The sequence below is a fragment of the Macaca thibetana genome, chromosome 19, assembly GCF_024542745.1.
Source record: "Macaca thibetana thibetana isolate TM-01 chromosome 19, ASM2454274v1, whole genome shotgun sequence".
NCBI classification, from domain to species: Eukaryota; Metazoa; Chordata; class Mammalia; order Primates; family Cercopithecidae; genus Macaca; species Macaca thibetana.
The window spans coordinates 16,141,526-16,156,639 of NC_065596.1; the positions used below are offsets into that span (position 1 = coordinate 16,141,526).

General features: G+C 49.5%; 3 protein-coding genes across 6 annotated transcripts in view; 2 read left to right on the forward strand and 1 right to left on the reverse strand.

The window, feature by feature from the left end:
- CCL25 (C-C motif chemokine ligand 25) overlaps window positions 1-13,911 on the reverse strand; it is a 49,533-nt gene extending 35,622 nt beyond the window's left edge. For 3 of the 4 annotated variants that reach the window (XM_050770888.1, XM_050770890.1, XM_050770887.1), the window contains exon 1: window positions 13,701-13,911. The gene's annotated coding sequence lies outside the window, so the exon portion shown is untranslated. Of the gene's footprint in view, window positions 1-13,691 lie in introns of all 4 variants that reach the window. The other variant, XM_050770889.1, reaches the window with a different exon arrangement.
- The window catches only part of TIMM44 (translocase of inner mitochondrial membrane 44), a 108,293-nt gene that overhangs the window by 10,331 nt on the left and 82,848 nt on the right, over window positions 1-15,114 (forward strand). The window lies entirely within an intron of this gene.
- Window positions 8,059-15,114, forward strand: part of ELAVL1 (ELAV like RNA binding protein 1) — a 49,659-nt gene continuing 42,603 nt past the window's right edge. Inside the window, exons 1-2 of the mRNA XM_050770829.1 lie at window positions 8,059-8,062; window positions 14,000-14,172. The gene's annotated coding sequence lies outside the window, so the exon portion shown is untranslated. The remainder of the gene's footprint in view (window positions 8,063-13,999; window positions 14,173-15,114) is intronic.

A 15,114-nucleotide genomic window follows, 5' to 3' on the forward strand; every position in this document is an offset into this window, starting at 1 on the left:
TTTTTTTGAGATGGAGTCTCGCTCTGTTGACCAGGCCAGCGTGCAGTGGCACGATCTCGGCTCACTGTAAGCTCCGCCTCCCGGGTTCACGCCATTCTCCTGCCTCAGCCTCCCAAGTAGCTGGGACTACAGGCGCCCGCCACCACGCCTGGCTAATTTTTTATATATTTAGTAGAGACGGGGTTTCACCATGTTAGCCAGGATGGTCTCGATCTCCTGACCTCGTGATCCACCTGCCCTGGCCTCCCAAAGTGCTGGGATTACAGGAGTGAGCCAACGTGCCCGGCCAGACCCTATCTCTTAAAAAAAAAAAAAAAAAAAGACCCTTAAGCCTGCCATGTGATGTACCATATTAATTGGTTCCAGGGTATCAGGACATAGAAACCTCTGGGGTGGGGGGGAGACGGGATCCACCAATGTTTCCTGAAAAGGGTCTGATAGCAAATATTTGGGGCTTTGTAGGGTACGTGTCCTCTGTTGCTAGGGCCGGCTATATAATTTCCATGGCCTGACGCAAAATAAAAACGCAGGGCCCTTCAGTCATAAACTATAAAGAACTTCAGAACGGGGACAGTGGAAGGGCAGAGCCCTGCGTGATGCAGTTTGCACATCCATAAAGCGGGTCCTGTCTGCACAACTTCCACCTCTGTGGCAGCTCAAGAGCGTCCCCTGGCCACACACAAAGGAGAGGCATGGCTGTGTTACTGGCAAGCTTTATGGACACCGAAACTTGCATTTCATGTATTTTTCACATGTCACAAAATACTACTGTTAGTTTTCCAACCGTGGAAAAATCATTCTTGGCTCACGGGCCATTGGAAAACAGGCATGGGCCGCATCGGGCTGTAGTGGGTTGACTACATGGGTTATGGGATCACATCAGAGCTTCTCTGCCCGACTTTCCAGGGCTCCTCAAGGTCAGTGACACCTCACTGTGATCTCCCCTCCGAACCAGCGCCCCTGCTCCCCAAATGATCCTCCCTGACAAAAGTTTTGAGGCTGTAGTGAACTGTGATCATGCCACTGCACTCCAGCCTGGGTGACAGAACAAGACCCTATCTCTTAAAAAAAAAAAAAAAAGAGCCCAGGAGGCTGAGGCTGCAGTGAGCCATGATCACACCATGGCATTCCAGCTTAGGCAACAGAGTGAGGCCCTGTCTAAAATTAAAATAAAATAAAATAAATAAAATGAAACGGCTCTGTGCCATTGCTCCTGCCAGTCCCTCTGTCTGGAACTCCCCACTTCTCTTCTCTGCCCGGCCGACCCTTCCTCATGGATTAATGTGGCCCCGACACTGCCCTCCATGGGAGGCCGATCTGTGCCCATCCCTCGTCACGCTGGGTGGATTTATGTGTCCATGTGTCCGTCTTTGCCTCAGGGCAGTGATATCCTCTACAGCAGGGACTTGGGCTCAGTCAGCTTCTGTGTCTCCTAACCTCCTGGACTCACAACAGCTTATGCTGAAGGAACGGACAGGGACTGAGAGGGACGGCAAGAAAACCCCGAACTACCATTGCCGATTGATTCCTACTTCCTAGGATCAAAACTATGCTTCTGATAAAAAAAAAAAAAAAAAAAAAAAAAGGAAAACAGAGCCAGACGCGGTGACTCATGCCTGTAACACTTTGGGTGGCCAAGGCGGGTAGACCACTTGAGGTCAGGAGTTCGAGACTAGCCTGGCCAACATGGCAAAACCATGTCTCTACTAAAAATACAAAAAAATTAGCCAAGCGTGGGTGTGCGTGCCTGTAATCCCAGCTACCTGAGAGGCTGAGGCAGAAGAATTGCTTGAACCCGGGAGGCGGAGGTTGCAGTGAGCTGAGATCTTGCCATTGCACTCTAGCCTGTGCAACAAGACCAAAACTCCATCTCATAAAAAACTAAAAATAAAAGTGTAATCCACTATCAGTGGAGGTTACAGTGAGCCGAAATTGTGCCACTGCACTCCAGCCTGGATGACAGAGACAGACTCCATCACAAAAAGAAAAGCAAAACCAGACAGGAACTTCCTATCTCACAATCAGAGCAGGCAAATAAAGATCTTTGAGACCAAGCAGACCTGGGTTTTGTTTTTTTAGAAAATTTTTTTTAGAGACAGGGTCTTGCTGTCACCCAGGTTGGAGTGCAGTGGCATGATCACGGCTCACGGCAACCTCAAACTTCTGAGCTCAAGGGATCCTCCCACCTCAGTCACCTGACTAGCTGGGACTACAGGCACACGCCAGCACGTCTGGTTAAGTTTTTTTGTTTTTGTTTTTTGAGACAGAGTCTTGCTTTGTCGCCCAGGCTGGAGTGCAGTGGCACGATCCCGGCTCACTACAAGCTCTGCCTCCCGGGTTCACACCATTCTCCTGCCTCAGCCTCCCCAGCAGCTGGGACTACAGGCGCACGCCACCATGCCCGACTAATTTTTTGTATTTTTGGTAGAGATGGGGTTTTACCGTGTTAGCCAGGATGGTCTCGATCTCCTGACCTTGTGATCTGCCTGCCTCGGCCTCCCAAAGTGCTGGGATTACAGGTGTGAGCCACTGTGCCCGGCCGCCTGGTTAAGTTTTAAAAATTTTTGTAGAGACGGAGTCTTGCTTTATTGTCCAGTCTGGTCTCAAACTCTTGGCCTCAAGGATCTTCCTGCCTCAGCCTCCCTAAGTGCTGGAATTACAGGTGTGAGCCCCAGCACCTGCCCTTGGTTCCAAAGATTGTAAAAGTGGGTCAATTTAGTTCTCACAGTGCCCTCAGGAAGTGCGCCTGACCCTTATACACACTGCCCCAAAATTTAACCACCAATAGCCCACTGTTGACCAGAAACCTTACTCATAACATATACAGTCCATTAACACATATTCTGTATTTTATTTGTATCGTATATTTTTATGATAAAGGAAGATAGAGAAAACAAGACGTACTTTAAAAAATCATTAGGAAGAGGCCAGGCGAGGTGGTTCATGCCTGGAATCCCAGCACTTTGGGAGGCCAAGTCAGGCGGATCACATGAGGTCAGGAGTTTGAGACCAGCCTGGCCAACATAGTGAAACCCAGGCTCTATTAAAAATACCAAAATTAGCCGGGCATGGTGGCAGACGCCTGTAATCCCAGCTACTCAGGAGACTGAGGCAGGAGAATCGCTTGAACCCAGGAGGTGGAGGTTGCAGTGAGCCAAGATCATACCACTGTACTCCAGCCTGGGGAATACAGCGAGACTGTCTCAAAAAAAAAAAAAAAAATCATTAGGAAGAGAAAATACATTCATCATTCATTAAGTGGTAGTGGATCATAATGGTCTTCGTGTCGTCTTCACTTGGAGTAGGCTGAGGAGGAGGAGGAGGAGGAGGAGGAGGAGGGGTTGGTCTTGCTGTCTCACAGGTGGCAGAAGTGGAAGAAAATCCACTTGTAAGTGGACCTGTACGGTTCAGATGTAGGACCCGGGTTGTTCAAGGATCACCTGGACTATGATAACCCCCGTTTTATTTATTTCATTTTTATTTTTAGAGACCGAGTTTCACTCTTGTCTCCCAGGCTGGAGTGCAATGGCGCGCTCTTGGCTTACCGCAACCTCCGCCTCCCAGGTTTAAGCGATTCTCCAGCCTCAGCCTCCCGAGTAGCTGGGATTACAGGCACCCACCACCACACCCGGCTGATTTTGTATTTTTAGTAGAGACAGGGTTTCTCCATGTTGGTCAGGCTGATCTCGAACTCTCAACCTCAGGTGATCCGCCTGCCTTGGCCTCCAATGTGCTATGATTACAGGCGTGTGCCACCACACCAGCCTTATTTTATTTTTATTTATTGGAGACAGAGTCTCGCTGTTGCCCAGACTGGAGTGCAGTGGCACCATCTTGGCTCACTGCAACCTCCCCTTCTCGGGTTCAAGTGATTCTCTTATCTCAGCCTCCAGAGTAGCTGGCATTACAGGTGTGTACCACCATGCCTGGCTAATTTTTTTACTTTTAGTAGAGATGGGGTTTTACCATATTGGCCAGGCTGGTCTGAACTCTTAGCCTCAAATGATCTGCCCACCTCAGCCTCCCAAAGTGCTGGGACTACAGGTGTGAGCCACCACATCTGGCCCACCCCCATTTTAGACATTTTAGAGATGAGGAAGCTGAAACTCAGAGAGATTAAATGACTCGCCAAGGTCACACAGCTGGTGAGTGCAGACCCTTTCACAAAAAACCAAAAAAACAAAAAAACAAAAAAAAAAGGAAAGAAAAAAGAAAAAGAAAAAGAAAAGAGCTATTGATACTGGGTTTGGTGGTTCACGCCTGTAATCGCAGCACTTCGAGAGACCAAGGTGGTTGGATCACTTGAGCTCAGGAGTTCGAGACCAGGCTGAGCAACATGGTAAAACCCTGTCTCTACAAAAAATGCAAAAATTTAGGTGGGCATGGTGGCACACGCCTATAGTCCCAGCTACTTGGGACACTGAGGTGGGAGGATGGCTTGAGTCCAGGAGGTTTAGGCTGCAGTGAGCCAAGATGGCACCACTGCACTCCAGCCTGGGCAATATAGTGAGACCCTGTCTTAAAAAAAAAAAAAAGAAAAAGCTACTGGTAATCTAAAGATTTAAAGAAACAACATTCCAGTAGCAACAAGCACTCCTGGTGCCCCAGATCCTGGCTTTCAATACCATTCTCTACTAAAAGGAACCAGGGCCCCCTTGGAGACATGGCTGCTTCTAGGACAAAGGGCAGAAATATACAAGATAGGCCTGCAGCATTTTGTGTTGCCACAAAGTAAGCAACTGCTTCGAATAAAACAAATAAACAAAAAAACCACTGAAAAACACATTGATGGGAATATGTCAGAGGGCCACAGAAGCCAAATTAAAGAGTGGTAGATGGCCAAAGCCGGAACAATTTGACTGACAAAATACAGTAGTATTGGGTTATAACACAAAGCATAAAATAAACATCCAGGCCAGGCGTGGTGGCTTATGCCGATAATTCCAGCACTTTTGGAGGCCGAGGCAGGCGGATCACCTAAGGTCGGGAGTTCAAGACCAGCCTGACCAACGTGGAGAAACCCCGTCTCTACTAAAAATACAAAATTAGCCGGGCAAGGTGGCACATGCCTGTAATCCCATCTACTTGGAAGGCTGAGGCAGGAGAATCGCTTGAACCTGGGAGGCAGAGGTTGTGGTGAGCTGAGATCATGCCATTGTATTCCAGCCTGGGCAACAAGGGCAAAACTCCATCTCAAAAGCAAAATAAAATAAATAGGCCGGGCGCGGTGGCTCAAGCCTGTAATCCCAGCACTTTGGGAGGACGAGATGGGCGGATCACGAGGTCAGGAGATCGAGACCATCCTGACTAACACGGTGAAACCCCGTCTCTACCAAAAAATACAAAAAACTAGCTGGGTGAGGTGGTGGGCACCTGTAGTCCCAGCTACTTGGCAGGCTGAGGCAGGAGAATGGTGTAAACCCGGGAGGCGGAGCTTGCAGTGAGCCGAGATCTAGTTACTGCACCCCAGCCTGGGCGACAGAGGGAGCCGGGAGGCGGAGCTTGCAGTGAGCCGAGATCTAGTCACTGCACTCCAGCCTGGGCGACAGAGGGAGATTCCGTCTCAAAAAAAATTTAAAAATAAAAAATAAAATAAAATAAATAAATATATAGCATTCCATCCTGATATAATTCAATGACCTAATACATGGGGGAGAGTGACATAAATCTCCCACGTGGAAGGATTCTAGAAAACTTATGTTTCAGCTGTGGACAAGCTTAAAAAATAATAATTTATGTGGGCCAGATGCAGTGATGTAAATCGTAACCCCAGAACTTTGGGAGGCCAAGGTGGGAGGAGTGCTTGAGGCCAGGAGTTCCAGACTAGCCTGAGCAACACAGTGAGATCCCACCTCTACAAAAATATACAAAAAGTAGCCAGATGTGATGACACACACCTGTAGTCCCAGCTACTAGAGGCTGAGGCAGAAGGATCCCTTGAGCCCAGGAAGTTGAGGCTGCAGTGAGCCATGATCACACCACTGCACTCCAGCCTGGGCAACACAGCCAGACTCTGTCTCTAAAATTAAAAAAAAAAAAAAAATTATGTAGACAGTCTACCCTTAAAGAAATAGAGTATAACTTCCCACAACTTAGGTGTGGGTTACATAAAGTGACTTCCTTCCACCGTATTCCAAAAAAAAAAGAGGAGGGCTGGGCACAGTGGCTCATGCCTGTAATGCCAGCACTTTGGGAGAACAAGACGGGAGGATCACCTGAGGTCTGGAGTTCAACACCAGCCTGGTCAACACGGTGAAAACCCATCTCTACTAAAAAATACAAAATTAGCTGGGCATGGTGGTGCACACCTGTAGTCCCCAGGCTGGAGTGTAGCAGCACAATCTTGGCTCACTACAACCTCCACTACCCAGGTTCAAGCAATTTTCATGCCTCAGCCTCCAGAGTAGCTGGGACTACAGGTGCACACCACCACATCCAGCTAATTTTTGTACTTTTTTAGTAGAGATGGGGTTTCACCATGTTGGCCAGGCTGGTCTCGAATTCCTGACCTCAAGTGATCCACCTGCCTCTATCTCCCAAAGGGCTAGGATTAGAGGTGTGAGCCACAGTGCCCGGCCGGGACCCTGTGTCTTTAAATAAAAAAACAATAAATTTGATAGGCTGTACCCTTGATATGGTGTGATGAAAATGGCACTTTACTTCCTTGATCTTGCTGCCAAAAACATGTCATCCCACTCTTATGAGAAAAATGCCACATAAATTCCAAAAGAGGGACATTCTTACCAAAATACCTGACTGGCACTCCTCAAAACTGTCAAGGTCATCACAAATTAGGGAAGTTTGAGAATCTGTCACAGCTAAGAAGAGCCTAATGAGGTAAGAGAACTGAAAGTGAGATGAACTGGTTGGGCGCGGTGGCTTACGCCTGTAATCCCAGCACGTTGGGAGGCCGAGGCAGGTGGATCACTTGAGGTCAGGAGTTCAAGACCAGCCTGGCCAACATGGCAAAACCCCGTCTCTACTAAAAATACAAAAATTAGCCGGGCATGATGGTGGGTCCCTGTAGACTGAGCTACTTGGGAGGCTGAGTCAGAAGGATCACTTGAACCCAGGAGGTGAAGGCTGCAGTGAGCCGAGATCACACCACTGCACTCCAGTCCAGGTGACAGAGCGAGACTCCATCTCAAAAAGAAAAAAAAAAAGTGAGATGGTCTCCTGGGTAGGACCCTGGAAGAGAAAAAAGATACTAGGGCAACACAAAGGAAGACTAAATAAACTCTGACCTTCAGTTAATAGCAAAGTATCAGTATTGGTCTATTAATTGCAACAAATTATCATTATTAATTTGTTACCAATGTGTTACTCATTTGTAACTAAAATATTTAACTAATAGGGAATAATGGTAATTCTGGTTTTTTGTTTGTTTTTAACACAGGGTCAGGTCTCACGCCTGTAATCCCAGCACTTTGGGAAGCCAAAGCAGGTGGATCACCTGAGGTCAGGAGTTGGAGACCAGCCTGGCCAACATGGTGAAAACTCATCTCTACTAAAAATATAAAAATTATCTGGGTGTGGTGGTGGGTGCATATAATCCCAGCTACTCGGGAGGCTGAGGCAGGAGAATCACTTGAACCCAGGATACGCAGATTGCAGTGAGCTGAGATCACACCACTGCACTCCATGGGCGATAGAGTGAGACTTGGTCTCAAAAAAAAAAAAAGAAAAAGAAAAAAAAGGACAGGGTCTGGCTATGTTGCCCAGGGTGTTCTGCAACTCCTGGGCTCAGAGATCCTCCCACCTTAGCCTCCCAAGTAGCTGGGATTATAAGCACCTGCCACTGCACCAGGCCTGGTAACTCTCTACTACTACTTTGGCAGTATTTCTGTAAATCTAAAATTTTTATTTTATTTATTTATTTATTTTGAGATAAGGTCACACTCTGTCACCCAGAATGGACGGCAGTGGTGCAATCACAGTTCACTGTAGCCTTGACCTCCCAGACTTAACCAGCCCTCCCACCTCAGCCTCCTCAGTACCTGGGAGCACAGGTGCGTCCTACCACACCCAGCAAATTTTTTAAATTTTTGCTAGAGATGGGGGGTCTTGTCATATTACCTGCGCTGGTCTCAAACTCCAGGCCTCAAGAGATCCTCCCACCTCAGCCTCCCAAACTGCTGGGATTATAGGTGTGAGCCACTGTGCCAGGTTTAAATTTTTCTAAAAGATAAAGTCTTTTTTTTTTTTTTTTTTTGAGACAGTCTCACTCTGTTGCCCATCACTCCAATCTCAGTTTAGAACATTTTTTTTTTTTTTTTTTTTTAAATGGAGTTTGGCTTTTGTTGCCCAGGTTGGAGTGCAATGGCGCGATCTTGGCTCACTGCAACCTCTGCTTCCCCGGTTCAAGTGATTCTCCTCCCTCAGGTCCCAAGTAGTTGGGATTACAGGCGCCACCAAGCCCAACTAATTTTTGTAGTTTTAGAAGAGACGGGGTTTCACCATGTTGGCCAGGCTGGTTTATTTTTTATTTTTTGAAATGGAGTCTCGCTCTGTTGCCCCAGCTGGAGTGCAGTGGCATGGTCTTGGCTCACTGCAAGCTCTGCTTCCCGGGTTCACGCCATTCTCCTGCCTCCACCTCCCAAGTAGCTGGACTACAGGCGTCCACCACCATGCCCGGCTAATTTTTTGTATTTTTAGTAGAGACAGGGTTTCACCATGTTAGCCAGGATGATCCCGATCTCTTGACCTCGTGATCCACCCACCTTGGCCTCCCAAAGTGCTGGGATTACAGGAGTGAGCCAACATGCCTGGCGGCCAGGCTGGTCTTGAACTCCTGACCTCAAGTGATCTGCCTGCCTCAGCCTCCCAAAGTGTTGGGATTATATATGTGAGCCACCACACCTGGGTTAAAAAATAAAATCTATCAACAATACTAAAGTATAGATGAATGAATGAAGTTTATTTTTCATTGTGGGAACAATGATTATAGCTCCCATATCACAGAGCTATTTCTAGGATTTCGTGTTTTTGTTTTGTTTTGTTCTGTTTTTGAGACAGTCTCGCTTTGTTGCACAGGCTGGAGTGCAGCGGCGCAATCTCAGCTCACTGCAACCTCCAACTCCTGGGTTCAAGCGATTCTCCTGCCTCAGCCTCCTGAGTAGCTGGGATTACAGGCGCCTGCTACCATGCCTGGCTAATTTTTGTATTTTTAGTAGAGATGGGGTTTCACTATGTTGGCTAGACTTGTCTTGAACTGCTGACCTCGTGATCCGCCTGCCTCGGCCTCCCAAAGTGCTGGGATTATAGGCATCAGCCACCCTGCCCAGCCTATTTCTAGGATTTCACAGGAGGATGTCCATAAAGCATTTGCCATGAAGGACCCACTTAATTCAGAGAACTTGTCACCACTGTACTAACCCTATGCCGTCCACTACAGGAGCCACTAACTCTATGTGGTTATTTACATTTGAATTAATTAAAAACTTATGCTCAGTTTTTTTTTGTTTGTTTTTGTTTTTTGACATGGGGTTTTGCTTTGTTGCCCAGGCTGAAGTGTTGTGGCATGATCACAACTCACTGCAGTGTCGAACTACTGAGCTCGAGAAATCCTCTCACCTCAGCCTTTCAAGTAGCCGAGACTAAAGGCCCACACCATATCACCTGGCTATTTTTTTTTTTTCTTTGGTAGAGATAGGGGCTTGCTATGTTGCCCAGGCTGGTCTGGAACTCCTGGCCCCAAGTGATCCTCCCACTTCGGCTTCCCAAAGTGCTTGAGATTACAGGCATAAGCTGCTGTTGTCTGGCCAGAAAGTCAGTTCTTTAATGGTACCAGCCATATGCCAAGTGCAAAAAAAAAAACACCCCACAAAACACATATGCAGGTCAGATGCAGTGGCTCATGCCTGTAATCCCAGCACTTTGGGAGGCCGAGGTTGGTGGATCACCTGAAGTTGGGAGTTCAAGACTGGCCTGGCCAACATGGTGAAATCCTGTTTCCACTAAAAATACAAAAAAAGTTAGTCAGGTGTGGTGGCAGGCGGTCCCAGCTACTTGGGAGGCTGAGGCACGAGAATCACTTGAACCCGGGAGGCAGAGGTTGCAGTGAGCCGAGATCACACCACTGCACTCCAGCCTGGGTGATAGTGCAAGATTCCGTCTCAAAAAAATAATAATGATGATAATAATAATAAATAAAAATATAAATATAGGCCGGACACTGTGGCTCACGCCTGTAATCCCAGCACTTTGGGAGGCCAAGGCCGTCAGATCACGAGGTCAGGAGATACAGACCATCCTGGTTAACATGGTGAAACCCCATCTCTACTAAAAATACAAGAAAAAATTAGCTGGGCGTGGTAGCGGGCGCCTGTAGTCCCAGCTACTTGGGAGGCTGACGCAGGAGAATGGAGTGAACCTGGGAGGCGGAGCTTGCAGTGAGCCGAGATCGTGCTACTGCACTCCAGCCTGGGCGACAGGACGAGACTCTGCCTCAGACAAAACAAAAACAAAACAAAACAAAAAATATATATAAACATTAGCCAGGCGTGGTGGTGCACGCCTGTAGTTCCAGCTACTTGGGAGGCTGAGGCAAGAGAATCGCTTAAACCCAGGAGGCGGAGTTTGCAGTGAGCTAAGATCACACCACTGCACTCCAGCCTGGGTAAGACAGTGAGACTCCATATAAAAAAAAAAAAAAAAAAAGAAAGAGAAAAAGGAAAGAAAGAAAGAAAAGAAGAACAGAAAGAAAGAAAACCCCACGGAGCCAGGGGCTACTGAATTGGACGGTGCTGATACGGAACATGCCCATTATTGTGGGAAGTTCTTCTGGACAGCACTGTGGCAGACAACGAAGAATGTAACTATTCGTTCAGCGCTCTCACCTCCTTTGGGTCCCTCTGCAAATGACATCTCTTCAACCTTCTCAACCATCCTCTTTCAAACAGCAACTTCCACATTCCCTGTGCTCTTTCCCTAATTTGCTTTTCTTAGCCTGTTCACTTGACATGGAAATCACCTGGTTTCTCTTCTGACTCCCCATCCAGCACTGCACAGTCTGATGCAGTAGCGACTGGTAATGTGTGATGGCTGAGCTCTTGAAATGCAGCCAGTCCGACTTGAGATGTGCGGTGCGGTGCTGTGCTGTGCTGTGGAGTATAAAATACATACTAGATTTCCAAAGCAGGCAGCCAGTCCGACTTGAGATGTGCGGTGCTGTGCTGTGCTGTGCTGTGGAGTATAAAATACATACTAGATTTCCAAAGCAGGCAGCAGCCGAGCGCGGTGGCTCATACCTGTAATACCAGCACTATGGGAGGCCAGGGCGGGTGGATCACTTGAAGTAAGGAGTTCGAGGCCAGCCTGGGCAACATGGTGAAACCCCATCTCTACTAAAAATACAAAAAATTAGCCGGGCATGGTGGCAAATGTCTGTAATCTCAGCTACTCGGAAGGCTGAGGCAGGAGAATCATTTGAACCCAGGAGGCAGAGGTTGCAGTGAGCAAAGATCGTGCCACTGCACTCCAGCCTGGGCAACAGAGTGAGACTCTGTCTCCAAACAAACAAACAAACAAAACCAAGCAGGGCAACATGGTGAAACCTCATCTCTACTAAAAATACAAAAATTAGGCTGTAATTCCGGCACTTTGGGAGGGCGAGGCAGGCAGATCACCTAACATCAGGAGTTCGAGACCGGCCTGACCAACAAGGTAAAACCCCATCTCTACCAAAAATACAAAAATTAGCTGGGTGTGGTGGCACACGCCTGTAATCCCAGCTACTCGGGGAGGCTGAGGCAGAAGAATCACTTTGAACCTGGGAAGCAGAAGTTGCAGTGAGCTGAGATGCTGCCACTACACTCCAGCTTGGGTGAGACAGAGAGAGATTCGTCTCAAAAAAAAAAAAAAAAAAAATAGCGGGGTGTGGTCACGGGTGCCTGTGATCCCAGTTACTTGGGAGGGAGGCTGAGGCAGGAGAATTGCTTGAACCCGGGAGGGGAAGGTTGAAGTGAGCCGAGATCCCACCACTGCATTCCAGGCTGGGCAACAGAGTGAGACTCTGTTTCCAAAAAAAAAAAAAAAAAGCATGCAGGAAAGAAAAAGGACACACAAAGTATCTTGTGTTTTGGAAAGATAATAGATACAAAATATCCTGTATTTTAAAATATTGACTACATGTTTAAATAATAACATATTCAACATACTGAGTTAAATAAAACACATTACAATTAACATCACCTGTTTCTTTTTACTTATTTTTAAATATGGCTAACAATTTAATTAATTTAAATTACATACCTCGCTGACAAATCTGTGGCTTGCTTATACTTCTTTTTTTTTTTGAGATGGAATTTCCCTCTTTCACCTAGGCTGGAGTGCAGAGGCAGGATCTTGGCTCACTGCAACCTCTGCCTTCCAGTTTCAAGCGATTCTCCTGCCTCAGCCTCCCGATTAGCTGGGATTACGGATACCCGCCACCACGCCCAGCTAATTTTTGTATTTTTAGTAGAGATGGGGGTTTACCATGTTGGCCAGGCTGGTCTTGAACTCCTGACCTCGTGATCTGCCTGCCTTGGCCTCCCAAAGTGCTGGGATTACAGGCATGAGCCACTGTGCCTGGCCTGCTTTGCTTATATTTCTATTGCACCGTGATGATCCAGAATGCTAGCTACCATAAAATATAACAATTAAATGTTAAATTTAACATTTAATTGAGCTAGGTGTGGTGGCACATGCCTATAATCCCAGCTACTTGGGAGCCTGAGGCAGGAGGACTGCTTGAGGTCAGGAGTTAAACCTGTGGGATGATTGTACCTGTGAACAGCCACTGTACTCCAGCCTGGGCAACACAGTGAGACCCAATCTGTAAAAAGCTTTTCTAGGCCAGATGGTGGCTCACGCCTGTAATCCCAGCACTTTGGGAGGCCGAGGTGGGCGGATCAGGAGGTCAAGAGAGAGAGACCATCCTGGCCAACACCGTGAAACCCCGTCACTCCTAAAAATACAAAAATTAGCTGGTTGTGGTGGCACGCGCCTGTAGTCCCTGCTACTCAGGAGGCTGAGGCAGGAGAATCGCTTGAACCCGGGAAGCGGAGGTTGCAGTGAGCCGAGATCACGCCACTGCACTCCAGCCTGGTGACACAGCAAGACTCCTTCTCAAATAAATAAATAAAAATAAAAAGATTATTATTTTCAGATCACACACACACAAAAAAAAAGAAAAACAAAATTAGGCAGAGTGCAAGCATGCCTGTAATCCCAGCTCTTTGTGAGGCGGACGCAGGAGAATCACTTGAGTCCAGGAGTTCCAGACCAGCCTGGGCAACAGAGCCAGAGCCCATCTTTATTTAAAAAATTAAAGCATAAAAAAATTAAACATGTAGGTTGTATGTATTTCTACTAGGGCATTCTAGGTCAGCGCTGGCTTAGAATGTTAGCCCAATAAGACCAGGTATTTTTTTTCTGCTCACTGCCCATACAGTGACTGACACACAGTAGGCGCTCAATGACATTTTAATGAATGAATGAGAGGCTGAGCCTTCGGGAACTGGCTTGCTCAAAGAGCCAGCACCGATGGTGCTCTGACCACGTTCCATGCCCCGCCTCCTCAGCGCACCAGAAAAGGAAACTGAGGCCCGGCAAGGTGACGTCAGCTCCTGCCCAACCGCACTACGTGAGGAAACGTCGGGGCCGGGATTCGAACCTAGGTTTTGTACGCGTAACCCCGGCGCGCTGACCGTTCCTACCTTACTGGGCGGCGGCGGCAGGTCACACAGGTGCGGGACATACGGCGAGCGCTCAACCAGAGGCGCCGCTACTCAGCCACCGCCTTCCGTCAGCCTCCGAGGGCCGGAACCCAGTCCGCCCCCTCCGCGGCCATCGCTGGCTGCCCGCGTCTCCGCCGGCCGCGGAGTCCTTCGCAGGCGGCGCCGACCGGAAGTCCCGCCTCTCCCGCGCGCCCCGGGGTGCCGCGACAGCCACGACGGCCAATGAGCAGCGCGACGTGGCGGACGCCGACCAATGGGCGCGCGCGCCGGGGGGGCGTGTCCGGTCCGCGGGCCGGAGCGGGTCGTGCGCGCTGAGGAGGAGCCGCTGCCGCCGTCGCCGTCGCCGCCACCGCCGCCACCGCTACCGAGGCCGAGCGGAGCCGTTAGCGCCGCGCCGCCGCCGCCTCCCGCCCGCCCCGGAGCAGCCCCGGGCCCGCCCGCCCGCGTCCAGGTGAGGCGGTGGGGGGCCTTCGGCGGCGCCCGACGGGGTAGGCCGCGGCAGGCCTGAGCTCGCCTGGCCTGGCCGCGGGGCGCCCGCGGGCCTGCACCGGCCGAGGCCCAGGCCGCGCCGGACCGCGGGAGGGGACGCGCGCTGGGGCCGCGGCGGGCGGGTCGGGGCGGGCCGGTGTAGGCGCCGGCAACAGGCCCTGGGGCCGGATTCCTCTGGCGCCTCGAGGGACGGGCGAGGGGGGATACGGCGTGGGCATGCGCCGGGGGGCCGGGCTGCACGGCCGGGGGCCCAGGTCGCCTTGGAAGCCCGGGCTCCGGGGGCGGGAGAGTGGGGCCAGCGGCGGGGGGAGCGCGGGGAACGCTTTGAGCCCGCAGAGGTCACGGCCCACGGGCTCGCTCCCCCGGGAAATCCCACAGATTCTTTTGTGGTCGTTGTCAGAGCACCGCGGCCGGTGCGAGGTCCTTTGAGAAGTGTGCAAACCCTTCAGTAGATACACGGGAGTCCTGGGGGGGGAAAAAAAATCTAAACTGCATCTTTTTTTGAGCGCCATCTCTAACAAAGCTGTTTGTGGGGCGTGGGACGTTAGGATTTGTAAAATATGTGTGTGTGTCTGTTGGAAACACAAACTGCACACAGTTTAACAATGGGGGATGGATGCCCTTCCTTCCTTTTCCGGTGCTCTGGGCTGCCGGGCTTGTTAAAATGGGTTTTGGTCCCTACTGTGTGCAGGGCAGGTGGGGAAGAACTTCTGCACAACTTCTGTACGGGCTTCCCGTGGTGGGACTGAGCCCCCTTGCTGGAAAGTGTTCATCTAAGATCCGGATGGCCAGAAGTGGGAAGATCAGGAGAGTGACCTGGCTAGAGAAGGGTTTCTCAACGTTAGCACTACTGATGTTCGGGGTCAGATAGTTTTTGGTTGTGGGTGGGGGCCTTCCCTGTGCA